This window comes from Pholcus phalangioides, unplaced genomic scaffold, assembly GCF_987345545.1.
Source record: "Pholcus phalangioides strain wild (caught in Gottingen) unplaced genomic scaffold, Ppha-v1.0 ptg000024l_1, whole genome shotgun sequence".
NCBI classification, from domain to species: Eukaryota; Metazoa; Arthropoda; class Arachnida; order Araneae; family Pholcidae; genus Pholcus; species Pholcus phalangioides.
This window is the reverse complement of record NW_028301616.1, coordinates 6,256,982-6,284,725: the sequence shown is the minus strand read 5'-3', so window position 1 is coordinate 6,284,725 and position 27,744 is coordinate 6,256,982. Positions and strand designations below refer to the sequence as shown.

Below are 27,744 nucleotides of genomic sequence, written 5' to 3'. Positions count from 1 at the left end.
AGTATTTATAATTCATGTAATGATTATGCCATGGAGGGGACAACTTTAAAAAATTATTTATCAGGAAATTTAATTTCCTAAATGGTTTTATTAACATGTCAAGCCATTTTAAAGTATCAAGGCGCAAAACACAAACATTGCGTTCAACAAACCTTCAACAAACAATGAAATTACTCATGAGGAAAATGAGTCAAATATGCAATATAATGGGATGAAAATAATAGCAAAGACATTAAAAAGCGAAAAGACGAATGATAATGGTAACATTATCTTATCTATTGATCGTGGCACTGTTTAGGTACACGAATATCCACTTAGTTCTGATTCTTCCCATTCGATTGGTTTCGAAAGGCCTTTATTAGGCTTCAGAAATGCCTTACGCGTTCCTTTTGTGTGTAACGACGAATAACGATAGGCGGTGATTCCTGGAAATTTATAGCGTTAGTTATATTACATGGTAAGTTTAATATAATTAATATGAATCTTTAAAAATTGACGAATCTTTAATTCGTCTAAAATAAATTAAATTCCGAAAATGTTCTATGAGTCATTCCTTAATTTTTTAGAATTTTTCTCGTAACTTTTTACTATAAAAAAAATTATTATGGCTTTATCTGTATTTTTGAAGTCAAATTTCATTGATTTTGAGCAATTTTCAACTTTTTCTTTCTAAATTTGTTTAATTTGTGGGAGTTGGTGCACTAAAACATTTTTTTCAAATTTTTCAATTTTCATATACAGTGAAACCTCGTTAATGAGTCACTCTTGGGAGAGCAAAAATATGACTTGATAAGCGGAGTGAGTCGTTAAACGGAGTAAGCCATAGCTGTGCCAATTCCTGCATGAGGATAATTGGGACTTCCAAAAAGTGATCCGGTAAGCGGAGTGACGTGTTAACCGGGTGACGCACTAACGAGGTTTGACTGTACTATGAAATTTCCTGCGTCTAACTGAACAAGTTTTTGTTCTAACCCTGCACTAGAAATATTTTTAAAATATTTTAATATAAACTAATGTTATCTAAATGTTATACCGAAATTTTGATGTTTGGAAAGAAAAGTGATTTGCCACCTCCGGGAATCGAATCCCGGGTCCCCTTGTATACCGGGAAAGTGCGCTAACCAATACACCAGAGACACACTTTTCAATCCCTTATAACACGCATTAGTAGCGTGAAGCGCTGAGTGGAGTCGTATCACGCTACTAATACGTGTTATAAGGAATTGAAAAGTGTGTCTGTGGTGTATTGGTTAGCGCCCTTGCGCGGTATGCAAGGGGACCGGGATTCGATTCCCGGAGGTGGCAAATCACTTTTCTTTCCAAACATCAAAATTTCGGTATAACATTTAGAAAATTCAATTTCTCAGTACATTTCAAGCCGAAAAAATACCATCTCTTCATCCCATTTATTGATAAGTCCTACATATATCTATAGAGCCACGTTAGTGTTCTCTAAATGTTCCGCGGATCCCCTTCAAGTGATATGGAAATGTGTCGCGGACCGCTTAAGTGCTCTGGAACCGTGCCGCGCGTCACTCAAGTGATCCGTAATTATGCCGGGGATCACACACACGCATTTAAGTGTGTATGTGATCACCGGGTAAACTGGGAATGTACCGTAATTAACTTGAGTGATGCAGAACTGCGCTGCGGGCAGCTTAAGTGCTCTAAATCTGTGCCACATGCCACTTGAGGGATCTCTAAATGTGCCGCGGACCGCTTAAGTGTTCTGGAACTCTTCTGTGGCCCACTCAAGTTATCTGAAAATGAGTCATGGGTCACTTGAATGTGCCACGGGTCTACTTGAGTGATTTGAAAATGTGCTATGGGCCACCTAAATGCTCTGGAATCGGTCCACGGGTCATTTAAGTGATCTGTCGACGTGCCGCTTAGCTCATTTTTCCAATATAACGCACAACAGGCAAATTGCCCAACGAGGTGGCTGACTTAAGAACATCATGGATTCCCGAGTCATTTTTTGGAGGCCCTACCTACTACTGCTACACCACACATGCACCCCCCCCCCCCGCGGAACCCCCAACGAATCGGTACATGCGGGAATGTGCGCGTACGTGTAGTGAAACCTGACGTGAAGTTTTTTTTTGTTTCTGTGTAATGTTTGTTATGTGTAGTGCTGCTATCTGCCACCAGTTTTTCTAACTATGAGTGAAGTGTTATGATTGAATGATTTATCGTTGTAGGACTGTTGCTCTCTGTGGCGAGACTTTTTAACCGGGAGATCGGCTCGCATTTGTGCCTTGAAGTTGGGAACCACAGAAAACCAACTTCAGCCGAACCCCACTGTGGGGTTCGAACCCGGATCCTCGCATCGCGAGTCCGTCACTATAACCACTCGACCACTACAGCAGCTCTACTCCTACAAAATAAGGTTTGATGTGGCGGGTCACATCAGACAACTCCTAGAGCAGTGTTTCCCAAAGTGGGCAATATCGCCCCCTGGTGGGCGATGGAAAGGTCCAAGGGGGGCGATAGAAACCACGGGTATAACATAGGATCCTATTGGTCCGCTTGAGTTCGGGGGCGATGAGAGAAAAATTTCTCTGAAGATGGGGGCGATGAGAGAAAAATTTCTCTGAAGATGGGGGCGATGAGAGAAAAATTTCTCTGAAGATGGGGGCGATGAGAGAAAAATTTCTCTGAAGATGGGGGCGATGAGAGAAAAATTTCTCTGAAGAAGGGGGCGATGGAACAAAAAGTTTGGGAAACTATGTCCTAGAGCATGGGCTTACTATATATGGCTTAGAGCAGGCATCTTCATCTCGTTGCTCGCGAGCGCCACGGTGCTTCCTGAAACACCCAGAATGCTCGATGCTCGTGTCCAATTTCGTGCTCGCGAGCACTTGATCAACGTTCAAGTTAAAAAAATCTAGTACAAATTATATTGAAGGACTGAAATCATCCTGATTCCATGGTTTCCTAAGTCAAACTCGCCGTAGGCGTGCTCTTATTTTTGATGATGGGTACAGGCAGTGCTCGCGACTAGAAAAGCGTCTAAAACCTCTGGCTCAGAGGGTGATTGTCAATGAATTTCTCAAAGAGAAACTTTGAATTCTTAGCCTTCAAATGGTATTGAAATTAACAGAAATTGGTTGTAATCACATGTAGAGGTATTTTGTAAAAAATTTATATAATTATATTGTGTTAAATATAATTTTTGCACAAAAAATAATTTTTTATCGCCTGGTGGAGGGGGGAAGGATAATGAGTTTGTTCTCCTCCCCCCCTTTGGCGTACGTCTCTGATACCAATATGCATTAGAACGGGGGGGGTGCAGAGATGACATTCTGCTGAAAAGAGGGGGGGGCAGAGTTTTGTTGCCTTGTTGACGAGTGGGGTCAAAATTGTCCAAAAATCTGCTGACGTAATACTTGATCATTTGATCATTTTTGTCGCACCACGGTCATTTTCTGCACACGAGGGCTAATTAATTAGACCGGGACCTACAATTTATTGCTGGCAGGCTTGTTTTTTTATACTCATCCGGAGGCTGGTGCGCTAACCCCTCGATGGGGTACTCCCTGCGGTAGCAATTTTTTACTGCGGTCCAGTCGCCGTTTTTTGTGAAAAATATTCTCAAAATTTGTCCAGAAATCACCCTGTAAAAAATCTGAATTTTCGTACGATCTCCCCCCCCCCCCCCAATTCTAACTTTCTAAATTAGAAAACGGCTGTCCTGTTCCTTCTGAGCAACATGAAAATTCCATTGTTTTTTTTTTTCGACTGCGATATTCGCCGAGATATTTGAATCGAAAAACGAAGAAAAGTTTGCAAGAACAGCATAAACTTACAGACAACGCTCGATTGAATTTGAATATATCTGCAAATATTGCACTTGGAAACGTGGAATTTTCCATTTGTTGGCCTCCGAAGAGACTGGGCGGCAACTCTGTCTAATTGGGTTTTTTTAGGACATTCTGTTCGATGTAAAAATTTAAATTTTTCCTTATTTCGTGGCAATGTGTTTTCACTCTTAAAACTAGTAAAGGGTGATTTCGAAACACATTTCCATGACGAACGGTTGATGTGAAGACCAAATTATGATTTATACCAGGGATTCCCAACGTGGGTGTTAACGGCTCCGTGGGGACGTCAGGGCAGTAATTTCAACTTTTTCCGGGGGTGGGGGGAACAAAGAGCATGAACTGAACACAATGTACGCATATATGTATATATCTACTCTATACTATAAAATCACAAACTCGAAAAGGGCCTGTTTCTAAGCAACCGAAATTAGTGACGATTTTATGTTACGGAAATGGGTGACGGAAATTTGTTACGCTTTTGTGTTACGGAAGTCGGTTACGATTTTGGGTCAAGTATTCATTTAACTGTAGAACATATCGGGACCCATTTGACCCATCGGGACCATGTTATGTGCATGTACGAGGCTCGTACATCCTACAGCAGAGCCCTTAGCCTGGAATTTAGATGGCGATCCCCCAAACCAGCTTTTCAGGGGCCCCCTCTGTGGTTAATTTATAGTGTGAGAAATCAAAAAGTGATAAGAATCGTTGTGACCCTTGTGGGGGGGGGGGTCAGGGGCCCTCTGATGGGGCTCATTGTTTTTTTTGCTGCTTTAACGTTGAAAAATTTGTGATAGCGGAAGCAAAAGATGTATCCAGTCTGGGGCCCCCACTAAAAGTATGCGAATTGGTGTCCCGGGTAATTGGTTGGGGGCCCTGGATTTTATTCGTTGGTAAAACGAATAAAAATGAAAATTTTTCATGGCATGTACCGACAACTTTTCGAACTGGGGGATGACTGACAAGCTTCCAAGTCGGGGGCCCCATGCTTACAGGTTTCATTTTGGGGGCCCTGGATGAATCTCATTCTTTTGTGTTGTAGAATTTGCAACAGCGGAAGCCCGAGATAAAACCAGTCTGGGCCTCACTAAAAGTGTGCGAATTGGTGTCCCGGGTAATTGGTTGGGGGCCATGATTTTATTCGTTGTTGAAACGAATACAAATGAAAATTTTGCATGACAGTCGCAGCGGGGGATGAACGACAAGCTTCCAAGTCGTCGGGGGCCCCGTGTTTACAGGTTTCATTTTGGGGGCCCTGGATGAATCTCATTCTTTTTTGTTGTTTAACATTGTAGAATTTGCAACAGCGGTAGCCCGAGATATATCCAGTCTGGGCCCCTCTAAAATTCAAGCGAATTAAATTTGGGGACCCCCATGGGAAAATTTTCTGGGGGTACTTGATGGACCTCATTCCTTTTTTGTTGCTTCATTATTGTAAAATTCGCTTCTTCATTAAGCTGGTGCTTTCCCACGTCCCTTTCCATAGCACGCTGATGAAGTGGGACGAAATAAACAAGTTATGTTGTGAAGAGAAAAGGGGGAAGGGGGTGGGCCGCCAAAGGCGGCAGGGGCGCAGAGCCCCCCCCCCCTAGTATATATATATATATACATATGAGAAATTAAGGTTTTCTCGTAAAGAAGTAACAAGAAAGTTACTTCTTCTAATATATATACCATATATATATCTTCAGAAGCCCCCCCCCCCCAAATGACGGGCGGGCCTGGGAACGGTAGAAGCTAAATTTACAACATTGGATCCTATGGATTAGATTGCGGTGGAGGCTCTGGGACAAAAACAAGGGTTTGGGAAACTATGATTTACATCCTGTAACAAGATACTTCAGAAAAACAACCAAATCTCATCAACGATTTACACTATATATCTTTATATAGCATGCATGTCAAACATCATTCGGAAGACGAGCGGTTCAATATATTTCGATGTGACATTTCAATTTAGTATCTTTTGTCAACTTCAGATGGCGCTGCAAGAAAGAATGTAAATTGCTGGTAAAAGTAAGAAGGTGGGAAAAATTTATTAACTCTTCGACAGTTTTCAAGATAAATTCTAAATAAAACTGATGAATTCTAATTTTAAATAATTAGTCACTCATTTTTAATGTTATCATTTTTTTTTTAATTTCATAGGAATTCAAAATGTTTTCATTCTGTAACGACATGAACTTTCGCAAATAAATAATTTCAGAATTACTTTTTTTTTATGGAATTAAATAAGGAAATCAATTTTTTTTATTTAAAAAAAGATATTTTAGAATTTAAAAATAAAAAAACTTCAAAATTATTTTAAATTCTGAAATATCTTTTTTTTTAATAAAATTTTTTTTTACGACTAATGAATTTAAGGAAATTAGATTGGCCCACGAGTCAAGTCCTAGCCTAAGGACTAACAGAAGGTTCTTCAACATTTCATACACTGCGTGCCACAAAAATAGAAAATCCTTTGAGCCTGTGAGATAAAAAAAAAACTTACTTCCGTACGTAGTGACAGACACACACAGAGACATCTCGAGTCGGTGAAACCATCGAGGGGCCCCATGGCTCCAATTCAAACAGAGAACCTTATTGTACTGGAGAGTTTTATTTATTTTGAGATAATTACTTATATTCCGTTCATCAATTATTGATTTTCATTGATTCAGAATTTAAAAGTTTCATCAAATATTATTTTTTATTAATTATGAAAATATTTTTTTCTCTTCAGGTAATGAATTTTCATTAATTGGGAAAATATTTCATTTAATATTTGTGAAAATATTTATTTTAATAATCGTGGTAATTTTATCATTAATTCTGAAATGTTTCCTTCATTCATTCAGAAATCATTTCTGCTCATTAATTCTGAAATTATTTCTTTCAATAATCATGGGAATAACAGCCCCTGATTAATTTTCCAATAGGGGTCACTTAAGTATTACGTCAGCATCGATTGGGGGAGGGGGTTTCCGATTTGTTGGCTTTTGATGACGGTTGGGGGTGGGGGGTTTGGATGATGCTTACGTCATCAACCACCCTTCATAAAGATATGGAATATTCTTAATGACATCTTTTATATTCGGTGCGCCAAAAACGGAAAAACCTTTCGATAGTTATTGGGCACCTGAACTAACATTCTACCTATTGATAAGTCCCCTACAGAGACACTTTAATTATCTCTAAATGTTTCACGGATCCTTCGAATGTTCTGAAAATGTTTCCGGGCAGCTTAAGTGCTCTGGAACTGTGCTGCGCATCACTCAACAAGTAATTATGCCACGTATCACTTAAGAAATCTGAGAATGTTCCGCGGGTAACTTGAGTGATGTAGAACCGCCGCTTAAGTGCTCTAAAACTGTGCCACATGTCACTCAAGGGATCTCTAAATGTGCCACGGATCGTTTAAGTGTTCTGTTACTGTGTCGCGGGTTACTTAAGTGATCTTTGAATATGAAACTGATCTTTGAGGTCTACTTCGGTGATCTGAAAATGTGTCACGGGCACTTAAATGCTCTGCAATTGTGCCACGGGCCATTTAAGTGATTTGTAAATGTGACGCTAAGTTAATTTTTACAAAATTACGTTTGAGGAGGGCAAGCCACATCAGATCGTCTTCAGGGCCACATTTGGTCTGCGGGTCATGAGTTTAACATACATAAGGCTTAAAAGGTGTGTCGCAATGGATTTTATAAAGAGAAATTTTGAGTTCTTACCCTTTAAATAGCATTGAAATCGGTGATAATAATATACAAAGGTATTTTCTTTCGAAATTTTAATTTTAATTTTTTTATTTTTTGCATTAAAAAATATTTTTTTTCCGTCTGGGCGGGAAGGCGCACGAGCCCCCATGGCCCCTCCCGCGTACGTTCCTGATCCCACCATTATGCGTTAGGAGGTAAGGTTGGGGGGCAGTGATGGCGAAATTTTGCTGCAGCGGGGGGAGGGGTTAGAGTTTTGCTGACTTTTGCTGACGGGGGAGGGAATAAAAAATTGCAAAAAATTTGCTTACGTAATACTTGAACCGCCCCATAGTTATAAACTTCTTTCTCATTAGTTCAGAAATGTTTTACAAAACTAGTTTTGAAATTACTTCTTTCATCAGTTTTGCAATGCATTTCTTCATTAATTTTTTTTTTCATCAATTTTGGAATAAATTTCTTCATTAATTTTTTTCAATATTTTCATAAATTTTATAACTTGTTGGATTTTTTGCCGGCAGACCATTGAAAAAAGCTTTGACGACCACACGAGACCAGTGGGGCCGCGTGTTGAAAACTCCTGTTCTACCGGTTTGTTCTTGCACTAAATAAAGTCCGTAAGCCTTAAATTTCGCGCACTTATGTTCTAAAAAAACCTACTCACTAACAAAAATTTCATTCTACAGATAATGAATCTACTGAATTCGACGGCTGATTCCACCTATAACGTATCTGTGACGGCAATATCGACTGGAAACCCAGCTGGTAAAATTTCGGATCAACGGATGATACTGATCAGCTTGTTCGCCTTGATGTTATGCGTATGCGTAGTGTCCCAAATGTGGAAGCAGTTCTGCCAGCGTTTCTTCAAGCGCAAACTCGGCAAAACCGAATCTTACATGAAAGCTAAATACGGCAACAGCAAGAAACCGAAAGACGAAGACGACGAAGATGCATGACCAACCTTAAACACTAGAACCACCGGAACGACCAGAACCCCCAAGAACTACCGGGGAGCAATTAAAATGGCGGTTACTGTAAAAAATACATGCTGTAAATGTTGATTTATTTTAAGAATAAAACAAGCGTCATAAAAAAAAAGACTAGGATTGTGCCTGTATTGAAATATTGTCCTATGGGAGTTGTTGGGTAAAGCGGAGGCCTTCCCAGGGCCCCACCGCATGAAAAATATTATGTTAATATTTTTCCAATTTTTATCGCCTAATATTCCCTGATTTCAAAATTTCACAATGTAATTTGCTCCCCGGGACATCCTGATGACACCCCCACCCTTCCACTCAGGGGTTCCGATAAGGCAAAACAATGAAGGGTTACTGTGGGGATGGCAGAGATCTCTGGCATATAAGAGATTCAATAAAGCATGAAGGGGAAGGGTACGCGCATGGCTTTATATTGTTCATGAATTATTGAGTGCACACGCTTCATGGAAATTCCTTTGCACTCAAGTTGAATCCTTGGGGTTTTGCCACTTATGGTCGCCCCCATCCTAGCTGGAGCAGTCAAGATAATATTACGTTTGAAGTTAATACGTCAATAATACGTTTTATTAAACTTGGAAAAATGCAACCGATAAGCGTGTAGGTTTACATTCCAGCCAATGTAGGCTCGACAACCTCTAAACTAGTAATAGGCTTATAGGTTGCTGTTGGTTATTATTATTTTTTTTTCACGTTTTGTAAAAGAACTTTTATCACACTTTTATCGTGTAATCCTGGCATTACAAATGGCGCTCAAAGTTTGAAAAATTATGCAAAAAAGTTTGAAAAATTTTCAAAATGACGCGTGGTAGTGTTGACTCTGCTGTGCATCACCATGGACTGTTATGCAAGGATTACGGGAATTTCGCCTCCGACATTTCGCGACCGGATATTCCGGCTGCCCTGACCGTGTGAGTGACGAAGTGAGTGTTCAAATGTGAGACCATTTGAATGACAAAACGAGTAGGGGAGTGAGCAAATCAATGTTTGAGTCACCATATGAGTGGCCAAGTGGATGCGTGAGTGACTGTATTTCATATGAGTTACTGAGTGAGTGAACAAGTTAGGGACTTATGAAGAGTCCAGAGAAGAGTGATCGAATGAGTGAACAAGTTAGTGACTTATGACTGGTCCAGAGAAGAGTGATCGAATGAGTGACCAAGTGGATGACCATATGGTCACTCATACGGCGCGGCGTATATACGATCTGACATCACCATCGTGCTCTCCCCTCCCCCCAGACTTTCAAGTCTATCTCCGCCAATGGGAAAGAAGCTTGTGCTACAATATATATAACACTATATTTTCAATCTGAAACCTCGTACAGTGTGATTTCTGAACATATTTTGAGCATTTCTAAAATTATAACCTTGCCTACAAAGGTGTTTTTAAATAGTATAGCATCACATACACGTACAACGCGTATGCGAAACGATCAGACAAATGGATTAACAACACATTTTATTATGTTCAAATGTTTATTTAAAACAAATTACCTTAAATGTTTATTAATAACATTTTTATCATTCTGATCAACCAATTATTAAAAATTTATTAATAATAAATAATTTTCTTTTTTAATTTAATATTTGTATTTTATTATTTCAAAGTCATATTTGAATTTGATATTTTAATCTTTTCTCAACTTAAGATGGCGCTGTAAATGCTAATTACTGGTAACAGTTAAGGTGAAAAAACGGATAAACTTTTTAAGGGATTTCAAAGTAAATTTTAACTTTAACTGATGAATTTGTTCGATTTGAAATTCTAATTTTAAAACATTATAACTCATTTTTATTCTTTTATATATATATACATTTTTTTGTAAATTTTATAAGAGTTCAATATGTTTTCATTCTGTAAGTGCATGAACTAAGTGCAAATAAATAATTTCAGAATTACTTTTCATGGAATTTTAAAAAAATGTATTTTCAAAATTTTTTTTTAAATATATTTCTATAATTTTGAAACAAATAACTTCAAAGTTATTATTTTCTAATTCTGAAATTATTTTTGGGACTAATAACTTGAAAAGATGTTAATTACTTTTCTGCGAATTAATAACTTTTCGCTAATTAAATTCACTCACGATCCAGTCCTAACGTAGGACTAACAGAAAGCAAAAGATTCTACCCCAGGGTTCCTCAACCTTTCATAAACCATGCGCCAAAAAAAAAAATCATTAAGCCCGTGGGCCAAAAGACCATACTTCGGTATCTACATTCACACTGTGACATCTTAACGAGCGGACCCAACGGGGCCCATGTCTCCCAATCAAACAGGGAAACCCTATAATTATTGGAGAGTTTTATTTATTTTTGAGGTAATTATTCATTCTCAAGGAAACATTTTATTTTCTGGATATTATGCTGAGGTGAACTCGGAAAGAAAAGTCATCTTGTCTCCGCCGGGAATCGAACCCAGGTCCTCTTGCATACCGGGCAAGCATGCTACCATCTACACCACTGGAGAGAGACACGACCCTGCCTTCCTTATTTCACACACTGTGGTGTGAGGCACTGAAGTAGACACAAGTAGCCTCTCTTAACTTCAGGAATTGGCCCCAAGGAAGGCAGGGTCGTGTCTCTCTGTCCCCAGTGGTGTAGATGGTAGAAAGAAAAGCATGCTTGCGCGGTATATAAGAGGGCCTGGGTTGGAGTCCTGGCGCAGACCAGATGACTTTTCTTTCCGAGTTCACCTCAGCATAATATCCAGAAAATAAAATGATTCCTTGAGAATGAATAATTACCTCAAAAATAAATAAAACTCTCCAATAATTATAGGGTTTCCCTGTTTGATTGGGAGACATGGGCCGCGTTGGGTCCGCTCGTTAAGATGCCACTGTGTGAATGTAGATGCCGAAGCACCTCAGCATAATATCCAGAAAATAAAATGTTTCCTTGATATCTTGGCTGAGAAAAAAGCCATCTATCTCTCTAAATTATTCATTCTGTTCATCAAATAATAATGTTTATTAATTACGAAAATATTTTTCATCAGATAATGAATTTTCCTGAAAATATTTCTTTCAATAATTCTGTGAATATTGCTTTCAATCATTAATGAACATATTTCATTCAATATTTCTTAAAATATTTAATTCAATATTTCTTAAAATATTTAATTCAATATTTCTTAAAATATTTAATTCAATATTTCTTAAAATATTTCATTCAATATTTCTTAAAATATTTCATTCAATATTTCTTAAAATATTTCATTCAATATTTCTTAAAATATTTCATTCAATATTTCTTAAAATATTTCATTCAATAATTGTGAAAATATTGATTTTAATAATCGTGGCCATTCTCTCATTAAATCATAAATTTCTCAGTCACTTATATTCAAAAATCGGTTTTCTCATTTATTCTGAAATCATCTTTCAATAACCATGATATAATTTCTCTCTCATTATATATGAAATCATTTCTTTTTCAATAGTTATAAGTTTTTTCCCATTAGTACAGAAACGTTTCCCGAAAGTAATTTCACTAATTCTGGAAAATCTTTCCTCATTGAGTTTTTTTCCCATGCCTTTTTTTTTTTCATAAATTCTATTACCAGTCGGATTTTGCGGAGTCAAACATTGAAAAAACCCAGTTTCCTCTTGCACTAAATAAGACCCGTAAAAGCCGGAAATTTCGTGCAATTACGTATTCGTGCAAAAACACACTCACTAACATAAATTTCATTCTAGGGATAATGAATCTACTGAATTTTACGACTAATTCCACCGACGATGTACTTGTGACGGCAGTACCGACTGGAAACCAAACTGATGGCTACGTCGATGAAACATCTCCGTTGGTGGTGCAACGGATGGCACTGATAAGCGTATTCGCCTCGATGATATGCGCATGCGTAGTGTCCCTAATATGGAAACGGTTCCGCCAGCGTTTCTTCAAGCGCAAACTCGGCAAAACCAAATCTTACATGAGAGCTAAATACGGCAACCGCAAGAAACCGAAAGACGACGAAGATGCATGACCACCACTGGAACACCAATGACCAACCTTAGTATACATGAAAACTAGCAGAAACCCCCCCCCCCCCTTCCCGCGCAAGAACTACCTGAGCGCTCAAAATGACCACTATTGTAGAAATGCAAATGGCCACAGCTGTAAATTTTGATATATTTTTAGATTAAAACAAGTACCGTAAGAACTGTGTTTGTGCCCGTCATGAAATATTATCATATGGTGGTTTTTGGGTAACACGGGGTAGCCCTCCCAACCCGTGAAAATGTTTACGTTTATATTTTTCAAATTTTGTATATTGCGTATTGTTCACTGATTTCAACATTTCGGAATGTAAGTTTCTCCACGGCAACCTAATGACAGCCCATCCTCCTACTCAGGGATTCCGATAAGGTCAAACAATGAAGGGTTACTGGGGATGGCCGACATCTGGAATATAGGAGATTCAATAAAGCACGCTGGGAAGAGTACGTGAATGGCTTTGTATGTTCATGAATTGAGGGCACGGTTCATAGAAATTCTTGGGACGTGAATATTTGGGGTTCCGACACATAAAATCGCCCCCAGGTGGGGTCGAACAATGTAGGTGGAACAATCTAGAAAATATACGTTTGACGCTAATACGTCAATAATACGCCTAATTAATATTTTACGGAAATATTGTTTCCGGCATTTTTTATCACCAACGTTTCGTTCCCGGTACATCTTCCGCCCGGAAATTTCGCCTTGATATTTCAGTCCGGACATTTATCCTGCCCTGACCGTGTGAGTGACGATGCGAGTGACCATAGGAATGACCAAGCGAGTGGGGGGAGTGACCAAATGCGTGACTGACAGTATGAGTGACCAAGTGCGTGATTGACAGTATGAGTGACCAAGTGCGTGATTGACAGTATGAGTGACCAAGTGCGTGATTGACAGTATGAGTGACCAAGTGCGTGATTGAGTGACCGTACAAGTGAACAAGTGAGTGGCCTATGAGTTACCAAGTGAGTAACCGTATGAGTAGAGTAACCATGTGCACGGTAATATGTTCGCTCACACTCATATGGTCACTTACTTGCTAATTCATACAGTCACTCACTTGCTAATTCATACAGTCACTCGCTTGCTAATTAATACAGTCACTCACTTGCTAATTCATACAGTCACTCACTTGCTAATTCATACAGTCACTCACTTGCTAATTCATACAGTCACTCACTTGCTAATTCATACTCACTTGGTCTCTTATGTCCATTCACTTGACCAGTCATATGGTTGCTCACTTGATTAGTCATACTTTATTGGTCGTTCACTTGATCACTAATATGGTCACTCACGCACTCACTTGGTCACTCACACAGTCACACTTGATCATTCATATGGTGATTCACTCAACCATACAGTCATTCACACTCACTTACTCATACGGTCACTCGCCCACTTATATAATCAATCACTTGGTCACTCTTCGATCAGGGAAAGTGAAATGTCAGGGCCGAAATATAACTGGGACGAAATGTCGGGGGCAAAGTTTCCGGTTCCCGTATGGCAGGTGTTCCCAACCGGCGCCCCGCGGAGTCCTTGGGGCTCCGTGTACACTTCCCAGGGGATTCGCGGCTGCCTGGGGAGAATAATATAAATCAGTAAATTTTTAATAAAATTAAAATAAATTTTATAAGTTTGATATTTTTCAGTTTATCTTGTTTTGATAAAAACAAGAGAGAGGCCTACGGGGCTCGTCATAGAAATTTATATGCTAGAAAGGGCTCCACGAGTAAATAAAGGTGGAGAACCAGTGCTGTTTTAAGAGCATCATGGGGCCACCCCCCCCCCGGGCCAAGTGATTTTTCTGAGTCCCTACCTGACAAATTCTCCAAAAATCCAACCACTTCTCATTTTTCTGAGGCCCCGGGCCGTGCCCGGGTAGGCCCATGCGTTAAGACGGCACTGTTGAGAACCGCCGCCGTATGGAGTCACTCATTCACACAATACGTATCATAATAATACCTGAAATATTTCGAAAACACGCAAATGGAAATCCGGAATAAAAATATGAAAAAACAAACGAGAAATTTTTTCGTATTTACTGGAAATAGATTGAGATGTTTTCCGGAAATCTCCGGAGAAGAAGAAACGAAATAAATGGCGGGCAAAAGAAAACCAACATAAATTTGTTTCCCGCCGCGAGAAATAACTCGGACGCATATATACGTCCCAAGAAAAAATAATTCAAATTCTTTTCCCCCCCAACATCCGCGAGTGCGAATTTTCTCACGCTAAAATTGAAATCACCTGCTGGTCAGCAATCACATATAAGTAATATCCTTTCTTTGGTGTTGCGATCATTTTTATCCGCGCTGTACATTATTATTATTATTACAGCGTTTGATTTAGTAATCGTGGATTTTCAAATGATAAATATACCACGAATATTATGTACTGTAAAATGCAGTACGGGGGGATGTATTTCCAAAGCAAAGAGGAGTGTTACAGCCGCGGGTCAGAAATTAATATGTATAGTGTGACCATACGATCTGTAACATTACGGGACATTCCAGTAATTTTGTACGATGAATGAATATAGTACGAGGGATATATTTCCTATGCAGGGGTGTTACAGTCCGCGGGCGAGATATGCGGTACGTAATTCTGCCGCACGCGTACCAGATATCTGTATGTATGGTGTGGTCATAGGGCCTATAACATTACGGGACATTCAAGTAATTTTGTACCACGAATATTATGTACTACTACTACTAAACCACACATTCACCTCGTCTACATGCCTCTGCGGAACCTCTGGAGAATTAGTACATGTTGGAATGTGCGTGTACGTGTGGGGAAACCTGGCGTAAATTTGTTTCTGTGTAATGCTTGTTATGTGTAGTGCTGCCAACAGTTTCTCTAACTATGAGTGAAGTGTAATGATTGAATTATTTATCGTTGTAGGCCTGAATATTATGTACTGTAAAACTACATAGCGAGGGATGTATTTCCTATGCAGGGGTGTCACACAGTCCGCGGGCCAGATATGCGGTAGGTAATTTTGCCTCACGCGTGCCAGAAATTTGTATGCATGGTGTGACCCTACTACCCGTAACTTTACGGAACATTCCAGTAATTTTTATCGTCCCGACCTTTTTATAAAATGTCCCGTTTTTTTTCTTTAAATTATTTATTATTTAAAAAATTTATTTGAAGTTGTAAAAAAAATAATTAATATTGTTAATGACTGACAATTGTGACTAACAATTGTAACAATAATGACTAATATTGTTAATAATAATAATTAATGACTTTGACAGGTTTTTTTTTTTTCGTAATTGTTGACTTTACTTGCCTCCGACAAGTTTTTTGAAGTTCAAATATTGGTTACTTTCACAATTTTTTTCCGGCGGTAATTGTCAAATTCACTTGCATTTGACAATTTTTTTTTTTCGATAATTTTCCACTTCATAACTTTTTGTGATAATAGTTGATATCCCGTAAGGATTTCGATTTCCCGTATTTTTATAAAAGAAATATGGTAAGCCTTGATGCTTATCGTGTTGTGTATATTGATAATTTTCTACTGGAACAATTTTCGCAGGCAGGAATGGAACCTCATGTTGGGCAGCATTTGGCCTCGGTTGTGCACCCCCCCCCCCCTCCTGCTGTTAACGCTAAAAAGAGGCCCCAAAAGTTCATGTTCGCCCAGGACCCGAACCCGATAAACAGGAAAAATTACAGTCCATCAAGGTTCTATAAAAAAAAAACATTGCGTCATCTCCACACTGTGGCATTATCACGATACTGGTGATTATCTCTGGGGTCCTTGAACTTTTGTGTTTCACGGGGCCTTTGTGCCAGTAAGACGAAGGCCAGGGACCCCCCCCCCCCTTTTGCCAATAACATGAAGTCCACAAATCTCTTTACAGCATGATATACAGCCGATAATACTGTAAAAAAACAATTAGCCGATTGTTTTCTCATCCAAGCTGACGGATCTCCTCGAAACACCCGCCAAGGATCTCTGGTTAAGAACCACTGATCTAATTCTGAAGGAAATTGCTAGAAGTCTATTTAAGAAAAGTATTCTCTGAAATTCAGTCCACAGTTGAATCCTACCATTTTTAATACTGGCATGCATCACGAATACAAGTTCGGCAACTGAACCCATACATGTTGTCTTGGACCTCAATTCTCATTCCAACTCTGCTCGTTGGCTGAACTGCTCTATTAATTGTTATTGCCCCCCCCCCTTCCCACTTCTCTGCTGATACCGATTGTTGATACATAATTTTTTTATCACCTCTCCACGCATTACTTTTCCTTCGCAACTTCATCTATGCTCAGGACAAGCAGTGTATAGTCACAGGCATCTTAATTGGTATCGGTATATTTTTACATTTTGGATAGGCAGCCTTTCCTAGGTCATTTTTGTTGATGGGAACAAGTAGTTCCCTAGTACAGGACCGTATTGATTCTGACTATCAATGTTAAGAATAATTCTTAAATTTTTGAGGTACTGTGATTAATGAATTGTAAATTTCTTGTTGAAGAGGTTTGATTTTAAAATTAATTTGTAAATATATAGGCCTATGTGAGCATGCGGACGTTGAGCCACATTGGAATAGTGAATGTACAAAGTCTGTGTTGAATCACTGGTTCGTTCAGGGCCGATTAATTAATTTATGTAAATGGACCTATGAAACTTGGCTGACGAGTATATGTGAATTCTCTAGTACTGAGCTATCTTGGTATTGAAGGTAAATAGTGCAGGAACCACAAGCATGTAATATTTTGTTTCATGTTGTGAACCATATGGTAACTGATTGAAGACGGGTTTTGAAATTATAATTTTACTTTTATGTCGGTTTGTGTTTGCATGCATATGAATAATTATATGCTACAGAGAATTATTAGCCCGATTTGTATCGAATGACACTAGCAATTGAGAGTATAGGTAACCCAAAGTGTCTTACTAAGTCATAAATGACCAAATAACTAAAACGAGAAAATCATTTGCATATAATGTAAATACACTCATTGCCATAAAAATTTGCGCACCCAGAAGAAGTCGTCAAAATGAAACGAAATTTTACACATGTAAGTACTACGTTGATATAAGTAAGTGATTAGAAAATCCAAGAAAAAGGATCATTTATTGCAGAAAAAAGTACAGATGAACAGAAGTTTTAGTACTCTGTTGGACCCCCTCTAGCGCGAATGCACGATGCGATACGAGCGGGCATTGAGGCATACAAGTTTCGTATGATGTCCTGAGACATCTCGTTCCACAGTTGCTGTAAATGCGCCTCTAGTTCGACCAACCTCGTAGGGTGTCCAACTTGCCGTCCCAAATGATCCCAGATATGCTCGATTGGTGGCAAATCTGGGGATAGAGCAGGCCAGGGAAGGGTGGTAATGTGACGGAGGCAGTCTTGTGACATCCTTGCTGTGTGTGGCCTAGCATTGTCTTGTTGAAAAATGGCTCCTGGGAGCTCTGCCATGAGTGGCAACACATGTGGCTGAAGGATGTTGTGGACGTACCGCTGGGCTGTCATTGTGCCATGGATCAATATTAGGGGTGACCGTGTATCATAAGCAATGGCACCCCATACCTTCACACCAGCTGTGGGAGCGGTGTGTCGCTGTAAAGCGAAGGCAGGATTGAAGCGTTCACCACGGGGCCTCCACACACGAACGTCATCACTGCTCAAGTTGAATCTCGATTCGTCGCTGAAGACGACCTGGTTCCTGCAGTCCTGAACCTGGTCGCCGTGTAAATGACGTCTCTTCTGTCCACTGGTCCCAACACCTCCTCACAGTAAAATCAGAGCGGCCTAGTTGACGAGCTACTCGCCGAGCTGACCACCCAGCTTCCCCTATCGAACTCTGACAACTGCTCATATGGTCTTCGACGGCGGCGTAATGGCATGTCTACCTCAGCATTTCCTTTGCAAACGATTAAATACCCTCCAGCAAGCTCTGCTTACCTGTTTTATACTCCAAGGAGAACGAAGTTCAACGCCCTCTAGTGGCATTACGCAAAGCGCAATCACGCTGCATTTCTAATCATTTGCATATCTGCCCGACATGTACCTTCAGGCCAACTTTCGTTTCGATCCCACAATTATTTCTTGGCGCGCAAATTTTTATGACAATGAGTGTATATATTTGATAATTGATACTTTGTATTCGACGTTTGAACTCTGGGCCAATACTGTCTGTTTGTGGCAGGGATAAACCAGAATTGCTAGGACTCCAACGATAGAAGAATTAGGAGAGCAGGAGAGAAGAGTGGTGCACAGATGAACGATGGAACTAACTACCAATGAAGAATAAAGAAATAACGCGTCCCAATGGGACAGGAGTAATGACGACAGCTCGGATAGTAGCACAATAATAATAGTAACAGTACAATTTTGAATAGACAGTTTTGACTGAACGAAAGAAACGCGCGAGTAAAGGACTCCTTGCGCGAAGTTCGACCATTAGACTAAGCGTATGGCTATAGGGCAGGGTCGCAACTAATTATGGCATAGTCACAGGCGTGAAAATTTAATTTTTGTAATTAACTAAATTAATCATTCAATAATTAATTGCTATAAAAATTTCAAACTTAAAATATTTACCCTCTAAATTGCAAAATTAATTTATTGAAAAAAAAATGCACACGGTAAATCAATGCAGCAAAATTAAAATTACTGTACGTGTCGACTTTTAGTGATTGACTTTTGAATTGAAATTTTGAAATTGAGATTCTTTTTTAATTGGAAAGGTTACCCCCTTCATATCACCATCCACATTCAAGTGACATGTGGTTACTGTTTTCACAAGCAAAAGTGATGAAAACTCCATTTCGCAAATGAGCAGCGACTAGTAGAAGTGTTTTCAAAGATGTATTCCGTAGCTTTGGAAATGGTTCCAACTGAAAACATGGAAATACAGTCGAATCCCGTTATAACGAACTCCAAGATACCGGAGAAATCACTTCGTTAAAACGAGATTTCGTAATAATGAAATTCCAGGTTTTTGCATTGTTCCTATGGAAACTTACTTAAGGGGATTAGAAAAGTGTTCTCGTTAAAAAGAGATTTTCGCTATAACGGTATTCGATAAAACGGGATTCGACTGTAGTTCTAAATAAGAGTTTTGAAATTCCATTTAAATACCTGTGATGGCTCCATTTCAATAAAATATTTTTTTATTAAATTACCATCATTTTCAGGCCCGTCATTTGGGGGGTCAGGGGGGGCCCATTGCCCCCCCCCGCAGCTTTTGAAAATACACTAAAAATGGTATACATATATATATACATACATTGGGTACATGTTCTTTGCCCCCCCCCCCCCACTGGAAAAAGTTAAAATGACGGCCCCGCGAACACTCTCAACGCATGGGCTCAATACTTGACGCTCACAAATGTGGGGCTAACAGGACCCCCAACGAAAAGGCCTGGGACAATTCATATAATTTCCCCAATAGAAATTCACTATAGAAAGTCCAGTTAAAAACTCGGGCCAGGACACGACCTCCTATATAACCTATCTAGGTTATCTAGGTGGTCGTGGCCAGGGGCGGCCGGCAAAGATCCCAGCCTGCAGGGGCTTGCTTAATGATGGGAGTAGAGGCATGTCTCACCCAGTCACGTCCCGGGAGGAGGGGGATTCTCACATTATTTGGACGAAAAATCCAAAAAAGTATAACGTTTGACATAACATACGAAAGTTTAAATGATTATGGCTGGTACTGCAGCCCCACGAAGTCTTTCTTTGCCCAGGGGGGCCCTCGACGTATCTGCCTGAACTGTATCATGAATGATTTTGAAAAATTCTATATTTTTCATTTATAATTTATTTACTCGAATAATAATCGATTATCCTTCAATCGATAACGTGAGAATATTTACAGTTCGGGGGGCGAAAGGAATTCCTTCAAATACGAAAGCATATTTTTCCCATTACAAATCGTTTCTTGAAGAAAGAAATCAAAGAAATATTTCTTGGAATATCATGGAAGGAAAGGCGAGAGAGAGAAGAAGTGAAAACAGAAAAAAAACTATCTAAAAAAAAATCACAAGTGTGGCGATTCACGCACCGCTCTCTCTCGGAATATTGCTGACACACGATTACTCAAAAGCAATATTTCAATAATTTGAATCACACCTGCGGTTCATGCATTATTTAGCAATCGTTAAGCGTTTTGCACTTGTCTGGGGGGGCAACAACCCCCCCCCCCCGCCGCCTTTCTGCTTTTATACATACATATACATATCGTTCATACATCGTTATTCATGCTGCACTCTCTCAACAAACCTTTCATGATAAATGTTCCAGGGGTCCAAATTCAAACATTTTGTGCCGTACTTGCATCCAAATGTTGGAGTGAGTGCGTAGCTGTGCCACCTGAGCTGCTGCTGCTGCAGCTTGAATCGACGAGGAAGTAGAGTTGGAGAAATCCATTCGGCTAATTCGTTCTGCCCTTCTCTCTCGAGATTTTTCGTATACGTGTACCATGTCTTGGAAATGGTAGACACTCTTTCTCTCCGGAATGAAATTCCATCACATGCTACAATCTGATGGGATTGATAGTAATGGTGTGTAATGTATGTATCCTTGCATCTCTCGTTGGAGAAATATTCATGTCAGTGTGTGCCACGCTAAAGGTTTATAATTTTTTATATCAGTGTTCTTCAACCTACTTCAGAACCGGTGAAATTAAGTAACAATTTCGTGGACCGACATTAAGTGGACAAATAATTTGAGAACCGGCGAAAAAATATTAATAATTGGAGGAGAAAAATTTTCCCAGCCTTATAATTATACAGGGTGTTTCAAAAAGAATGATTCGATTTAAGGAAATCATAACTATTCTGCTTTTAATCCGTTTTGATCGAATAATGTATAGGTAGAAAGAGGGGGAAATCTCGAGTTTCACACAGTCCCCGACAGGTAGCACGAACACTTTTCTTTCGGCCACCACTTCAGTGTTTGTCAAAATGGCAACTGCACAACGGAAATCGTTTTGTGTTCTAAGCTTCGCGAAGTGTGAGTCCGTAACAACTGTTCATAGTGCTTTTCGTCGACAACACCCTGGTGTTGAACTTCTTACCGCTCAGAGCATTAGGTGATGGTATAAACAATTCCGAGACACAGTCGTCTGTGTAAAGGGAAATCCCCTGGCCATCGTCGCATTTCATATGAAAATGTGGAGCGCAACCGACAGAGTTTCGAGTGCAGTCTACAGAAATCCACTCGCAGTGGATGCAAACATGCTCGCAAAAGTTTGGGACGAATTTCACTACCGTATAGACATATGCCGTGCATTTCGAGGTGGACATATTGAGCACCTTTAATTTGGTTTGTGAAAAAACTTTATGATTAGCCATGTAATATAAAATTAATCTTAAGTGTCTATGTTCAATATTTTTCGTAATATACGTATTTCAAATCGGGTGATTCTTTTTGAAACACCCTGTATTATGTTTCAAAATCTACTTTTACACATGCGAGAACTATCATTCAGCTGTTACCCCTAATACCACTCATGGAATAACTTTACAACTGTCTGTTATAATTCGTTAAATGCAGTGGTTCCCAACGTGGGCGCTGAGAAGTCTGAGGGGGGCGTTTTTTGTTCAAGTCATATTGAGGGGGCGTTCAGAAGTATGAGGGGGGGGGGCGTTTCATGTTCAAGTCATATTAGCCCGGTTTGCATGTTCAATATTGCGGTATCACTGAGAGTTCAGGCACTGGCTTGATGACTGTTTTCCCTAGTAGAGAAAGAAGAGTAAAGAAAGAGGAGGAAAAATACTGTATTTACATATCCTCTTGGGGATTTTCGCGGTGCATACTATTGCGGAATAAGGAAACAGAGTTGCCAGTTTTCCCTGTTCAGCAAAAAATTTTTGGCTTTGGTGGATGGCGGTTTCCCCTTATTTTTTCATTTCCCATGTAAACAAGGCTATTCAGTTGGCGTTGAAGGTACCGCCCTTTTAAGCATGTGCAGAAAATTCAAGGTCATATAGACCTTAAATTTCCGGAGCAATATTTCCCGGGCGGTACAATAGTGCAGTGGACAAAGGTTAAAGATTATTATAAATACCAACCAATGTATTTTGGAATTTCTTCATATCAAGGGTAAAATGTTGCCACCAAAAGTAAGAATGAGTTTTTACTTTTATTGTTTTGATTTTAATAACCCTGGTAAAATCATAAAGGCATTTCATTGTAATAAACACAATATGTTCCGGTGATATTAATCTCCTACCGTGGATTCATTTCAATCCTGAAAAAAAGTCGTACCAAATTTAGTGGCCGTGCATTGTATGATTCACCGACAACATTTGGTCGCAAAAAATCTTAGTGATCGCTTTCATCGCTCGCTACAATATGTAATTAAAGCAGTTAACAAGATCAGAAGCAATGCTCTCCATGACAGGATATTTAGAAATCTTTGTGATGAAAACGATGAAGACACTTCAATCGTTTATTATTACATACAGAAGTACGTTGGTTGTCAAAAGGTACCTGTCTGAAACGATTTTACGAACTCTTTGAATCAACCACAAAGTTTTTTGAAAACAAGGATGATTCATTAAGAGAGGATTTATTGAAATTTAAGAGTGATATTGCGCCTTTTTGGCCGATTTATATACTAAATTTAATGAAATGAATGTACAACTTCAAGGTAATGATTTGAATTTTATCAAAGCAAAAAGAATTATTTCAGCGTTTGTGTCAAAACTTGATTTTTACAAACAAATCTTTGGTAGACGACAATTTTATCAGTTTCCAATGCTTTCTTCAATTGAAACAACTGATGACGACATTTTGGTTTATTGCCAGCATTTGGAAGCACTGACAGAAGATTTTACGAATAGATTTCAACATGAGAACATGGATGAACAGGATGTAGTCAACATTCCAGAATAGGTCCTAGAACCTTCCTCAAATAACAGAATTATCGCTGCAGGAAGAGTTGATAGAATTTTCAACAAATGAAGAGTTGAAATTAAAATTAAGAAAAGGGTATCAGGAATTTTGGCTACAAAGTCAAATTCAAACATTATATCCGGTTTTATGGGCAGCAGCAAAAAAGTTTTTTATTGCATTCCCATCATCATATTCAGCCGAGAGAGGATTTAGCACAGTCACCAGTCTATTAACGAAGAAAAGAAACAGATTGTCAATAGTGGAACGCGGATATTTAAGATTATTGATGACAAAAATGGCACCAAACATCGAGAAATTAGTTTCATCACATCAAGCTCAGATATCTCACTAATGGTATTATATTCATTTTTTCCAAATAGCATATATATTTTCAATCAAATACTGTGAGAAAAATACATATTATTACCTTCTCATAAATTAATAAATTAATTGAAAAATTTGTCCTTGTTTTTAATATATACTATGTACAATATAGTTTACCTGGAGAAGGGGGGGGCGGCGCTGTGGAGTCGTGCACTAAAAAAGGGGGCGCTGGTTCAAAAAAGGTTGGGAACCTATGGTTAAATGTAATTGTCTGTTCGTTTTGAACCAGTTTGCAGCATGAAATGAGCAATATGTCGTATAATACTATTTATTTTTTTTATTTTTATGCTGCATATTGATGTAAATTTTATTCGCCAAAATATCGGTTACTATGTTTTTATGTTCGCGCCAAATCGCAGCTGCTAAAAAAACACAAAAAGTATATTAACCGTTTCTTCGGCAAATAAAATGTATGCCACTATGCGACAAAAAAATTAACAGTATAAAACATATATTAACTCTTTTTCCGGTGGCAACGGCACGGAGTCATACGCATCCCGTTGATGCTCGTAAATTAAAACAATAACAAAAAGTTAAAATTATATATTCAAACAATTAAATTCTAGTCAATATACTATAATTAGTAAAGCTTGTCGGGGTTGCTACACTAATCATGGCGTACAACAACATTCAGATGTGTTTACCATGCAGTACATCTATTCAATCTGATGAAGACAAAATTGTGTGTTCGAATTGTAAGGCAATGTTTCACTTTTACTGTGCTGGACTTGCAGAAAAAAATTTCAGAAAATTAACAGTGTCGCGTAAATCGGCATGGAAATGTGGCAGGTGTGTTTATGGTGCTCCTACAACTTCTGGTGTTTCGACGGTAAAATCAGTGGCAAGTGATGTGACTATTAATACAGAATCAACAAGTGTCGCTGAATTGGTGCCGCGTATAAATGAAAATCTCGCTAAAGAAATTGGTGAAATTATAACCGATTCATCGCCGGAATCTACCAGTGTCATAAAAAACGTTATCGCAATATTCGAAAAGCAGTTTCAATCTCTGATGGTCTATATCACCAACCAATTTACAACTTATTCACAATCTGTAGATTCATTGAAATTGTTGCTTGAACAAAATTGTAATGAACTGAGGGAATGCAAAGAAAAACAGCTTCTCTTGACAGAGGAAAATTCAAGCTTAAAAAATGAAATAAAACGATTGCATTCCGAAGTTGTTGAACTTCAACAATATTCTAGGAGGTGTAATGTTGAGGTTTTGGGTCTGCCAGAGACAGCTGATGAAAACATAGAAACGATCAAGACAGCTTTGTTCCAACACCTAAAATTAGATATAGCTGAGAGCGTTACAGCCATTCATAGAGTTCCAACTTCAAGAAAGGACAAGATTAAGCCTATCATAATCCAATTTGACTCAAAAAAAACCCGTGATATGTGTTTAGCTGCGGCTCGTGAACTGAAATTATGTGCTTCGAAAATTAATTCTAGGCTGAGACCGAATACTGTTTATTTCAATGAACATTTGGCTCCTTATTTAAAACAGGTATCTTAAAACAGGTTGTAATTTATAGTGATCTCTTGGAATTGTTGGTTTTTAGTGCATATAGATCTCATGCGTTCTCCTCTGACTGTTTTGTATCTGAAATTAGTCCGATTTTACAAACACTTAAATATCGGAATGTTGTTCTGATTGGTGATATAAATATAGATTTATTGAATGTTAATGATAACGTTGTCATTGATTATCTTGATTTTCTCTATGGTATTGGTTTCCAATGTTTCATCAATAACATAACCAGATCATATTCTAATGGCAGTGGATCATGTATTGACCACGTTTTCATCAGAATGAGCAGAAACATGGAATGTGTTAATTCATTTGTTTTCCAATCTAGTTTGACTGATCATTATGCAATTGGTTGTAAATTAAATTTTATTAACAATACTTACAATTCCAATAAATTGAGAAAGAAATTTATGTCTGTTGATTACCAAAATATTACTGATTACTTAAACAATTATGAATTTGCATATGTAGAAAGTGATCCCAATATTTCATTTGACTCTTTTCTCAAAACTCTTGAAATTATCACTATGAATCATACTAAATGCTTTAATAAACCGAAAAACAGAAAAAAAAATAGTTGGGTTACAAAGGAGGTTTTGGATCTTGTAAAACTAAAACAAAGTCTCTATTTGAAATGTAAAAAATTTCCATTTGATGTCTTGGTGAACATTGCATATAAATCGGTTACTTCTTGTGTTAAAATGAAAGTTACTGAAGCAAAAAATAAATTTTTTCTTCATGAATTTAATAAATGCCATACATCACAACAACAATGGAAATTTGTAAATAAAATATTAGGTACCGATGGGCCAAAACAATCTTTGCCTATGGGAAGGGATCCAATTTTAACTTTAAATAATATTAATACCCATTTCATCACGATGTCGGGTGGAAATAACTCTTCATATCAAAATTATGTTCCTGCCTATTCAATTAACAATAACTCCCAATCAATGTTTTTTTCTGAAATAAGTTATACTGAGGTCTCGAATATTATATTTGATATATCTCGAGGTAAAAATTGTTCTAACATTATTAATTCAAAGATACTAAGAGTGCTTCCAAATAATGTGGTTTCTTATATGACCCAACTTTTTAATGACTGCATTAAATACTCTATTTTTCCTGGTGTTTTAAAAATTGCAAATGTTACACCAGTTTACAAATCAGGAGATGTGAATGTTTTTAACAACTATAGAGCAATATCTGTTCTTCCAACATTTTCGAAAGTGTTTGAGACCATCATAAAAATCCGAGTATTTGACTTCCTTAACAAAACAAAATTCTTTTCTGATAATCAGCATGGGTTTCTACCTAAAAAAAATACTGAAACAGCATTATTAACTTTTACTCAATTTGTCTATGAAAACGTTGATAAATCCCACAAAGTAATAGCAATATTCTTGGATATAAGAAAAGCTTTTGATTCAATAAATCACGATATTCTCCTTTCGAAAATGTATTCAATTGGCATCAGGGGTGGTACACACGATTTGATGAAATCATACTTGGAAAATAGAATCCAAAGAGTCAGATGTTCAAGTTTCTACAGTTCTCCTTTAATAATTAAAAGGGGAGTCCCTCAGGGCTCAGTTTTAGGTCCCTTATTGTTTCAAATATTCATAAATGACTTTTGCGACATTGATATTTTTGGTAAAATTATCTGCTTCGCAGATGATACGGTGGTCATGTATGCAAGTAATGATCCACTAGAGGTATTGAACCAAAAAATAAATGAAGATCTTTTAAAAATTCGGAATTGGTTTCTTATTAATGATCTGGAAATTAATATTGAAAAGAGCAAATACATGAAATTTTCCCTACGAGATAATTCTCCTGACCCTATTCAATTGATATACCATACTAACCAATGTAATCTCACTTCATGTTCATGTAACTGTCTTAAAGCTGTCAAGAGTATTAAATATCTCGGCCTCTATTTCGATAATAATTTAAAATGGAAATCACACGTAAACTTTCTACATAAAAAATTGAGGTACATGATTTTCAAGTTTTTTCATCTCAGAAGTCAGGTTAATAAAGTGTTCATCAGAAATTTGTATTTTTCGTGGTTTCAATCACACATATATTACGGTCTTTGTATATATGGTGGAGATTACAATAGTAATATTCGTCCTATAATTAATCTACAAAAAAAAGTAATTCGACTAATATATAATGACTATAACACCCAGTCTAATATTCTTTTCCGTAATGCTGACGTCTTAACTGTTCGTCAGCTGTACTTGCTAAAAGTTACAATTACTCTGTACAAAAAACAATACCATTTGCCCATGCGCACTACAGTAAATCCACGTAGACCAAATTGTATTTTTTCTATTCCACATGCACACAAAGATATTTTGCAAAAACACTTCATTTTCATAGCGCCAAGGTTCTTCAATTCAATACCTTATGAAATGCAAAC

At 38.1% G+C, this 27,744-nt stretch overlaps 1 long non-coding RNA gene across 1 annotated transcript; it reads left to right on the top strand.

The window, feature by feature from the left end:
• Positions 1–405: 405 nt before the first annotated feature.
• LOC149068645 (uncharacterized) lies at positions 406–12,557 on the top strand. The gene is made up of 2 exons (XR_016195148.1): positions 406–457; positions 12,215–12,557. It is a non-coding gene; the product is annotated as an uncharacterized LOC149068645 (long non-coding RNA).
• The last annotated feature ends 15,187 nt before the right edge of the window (positions 12,558–27,744 follow it).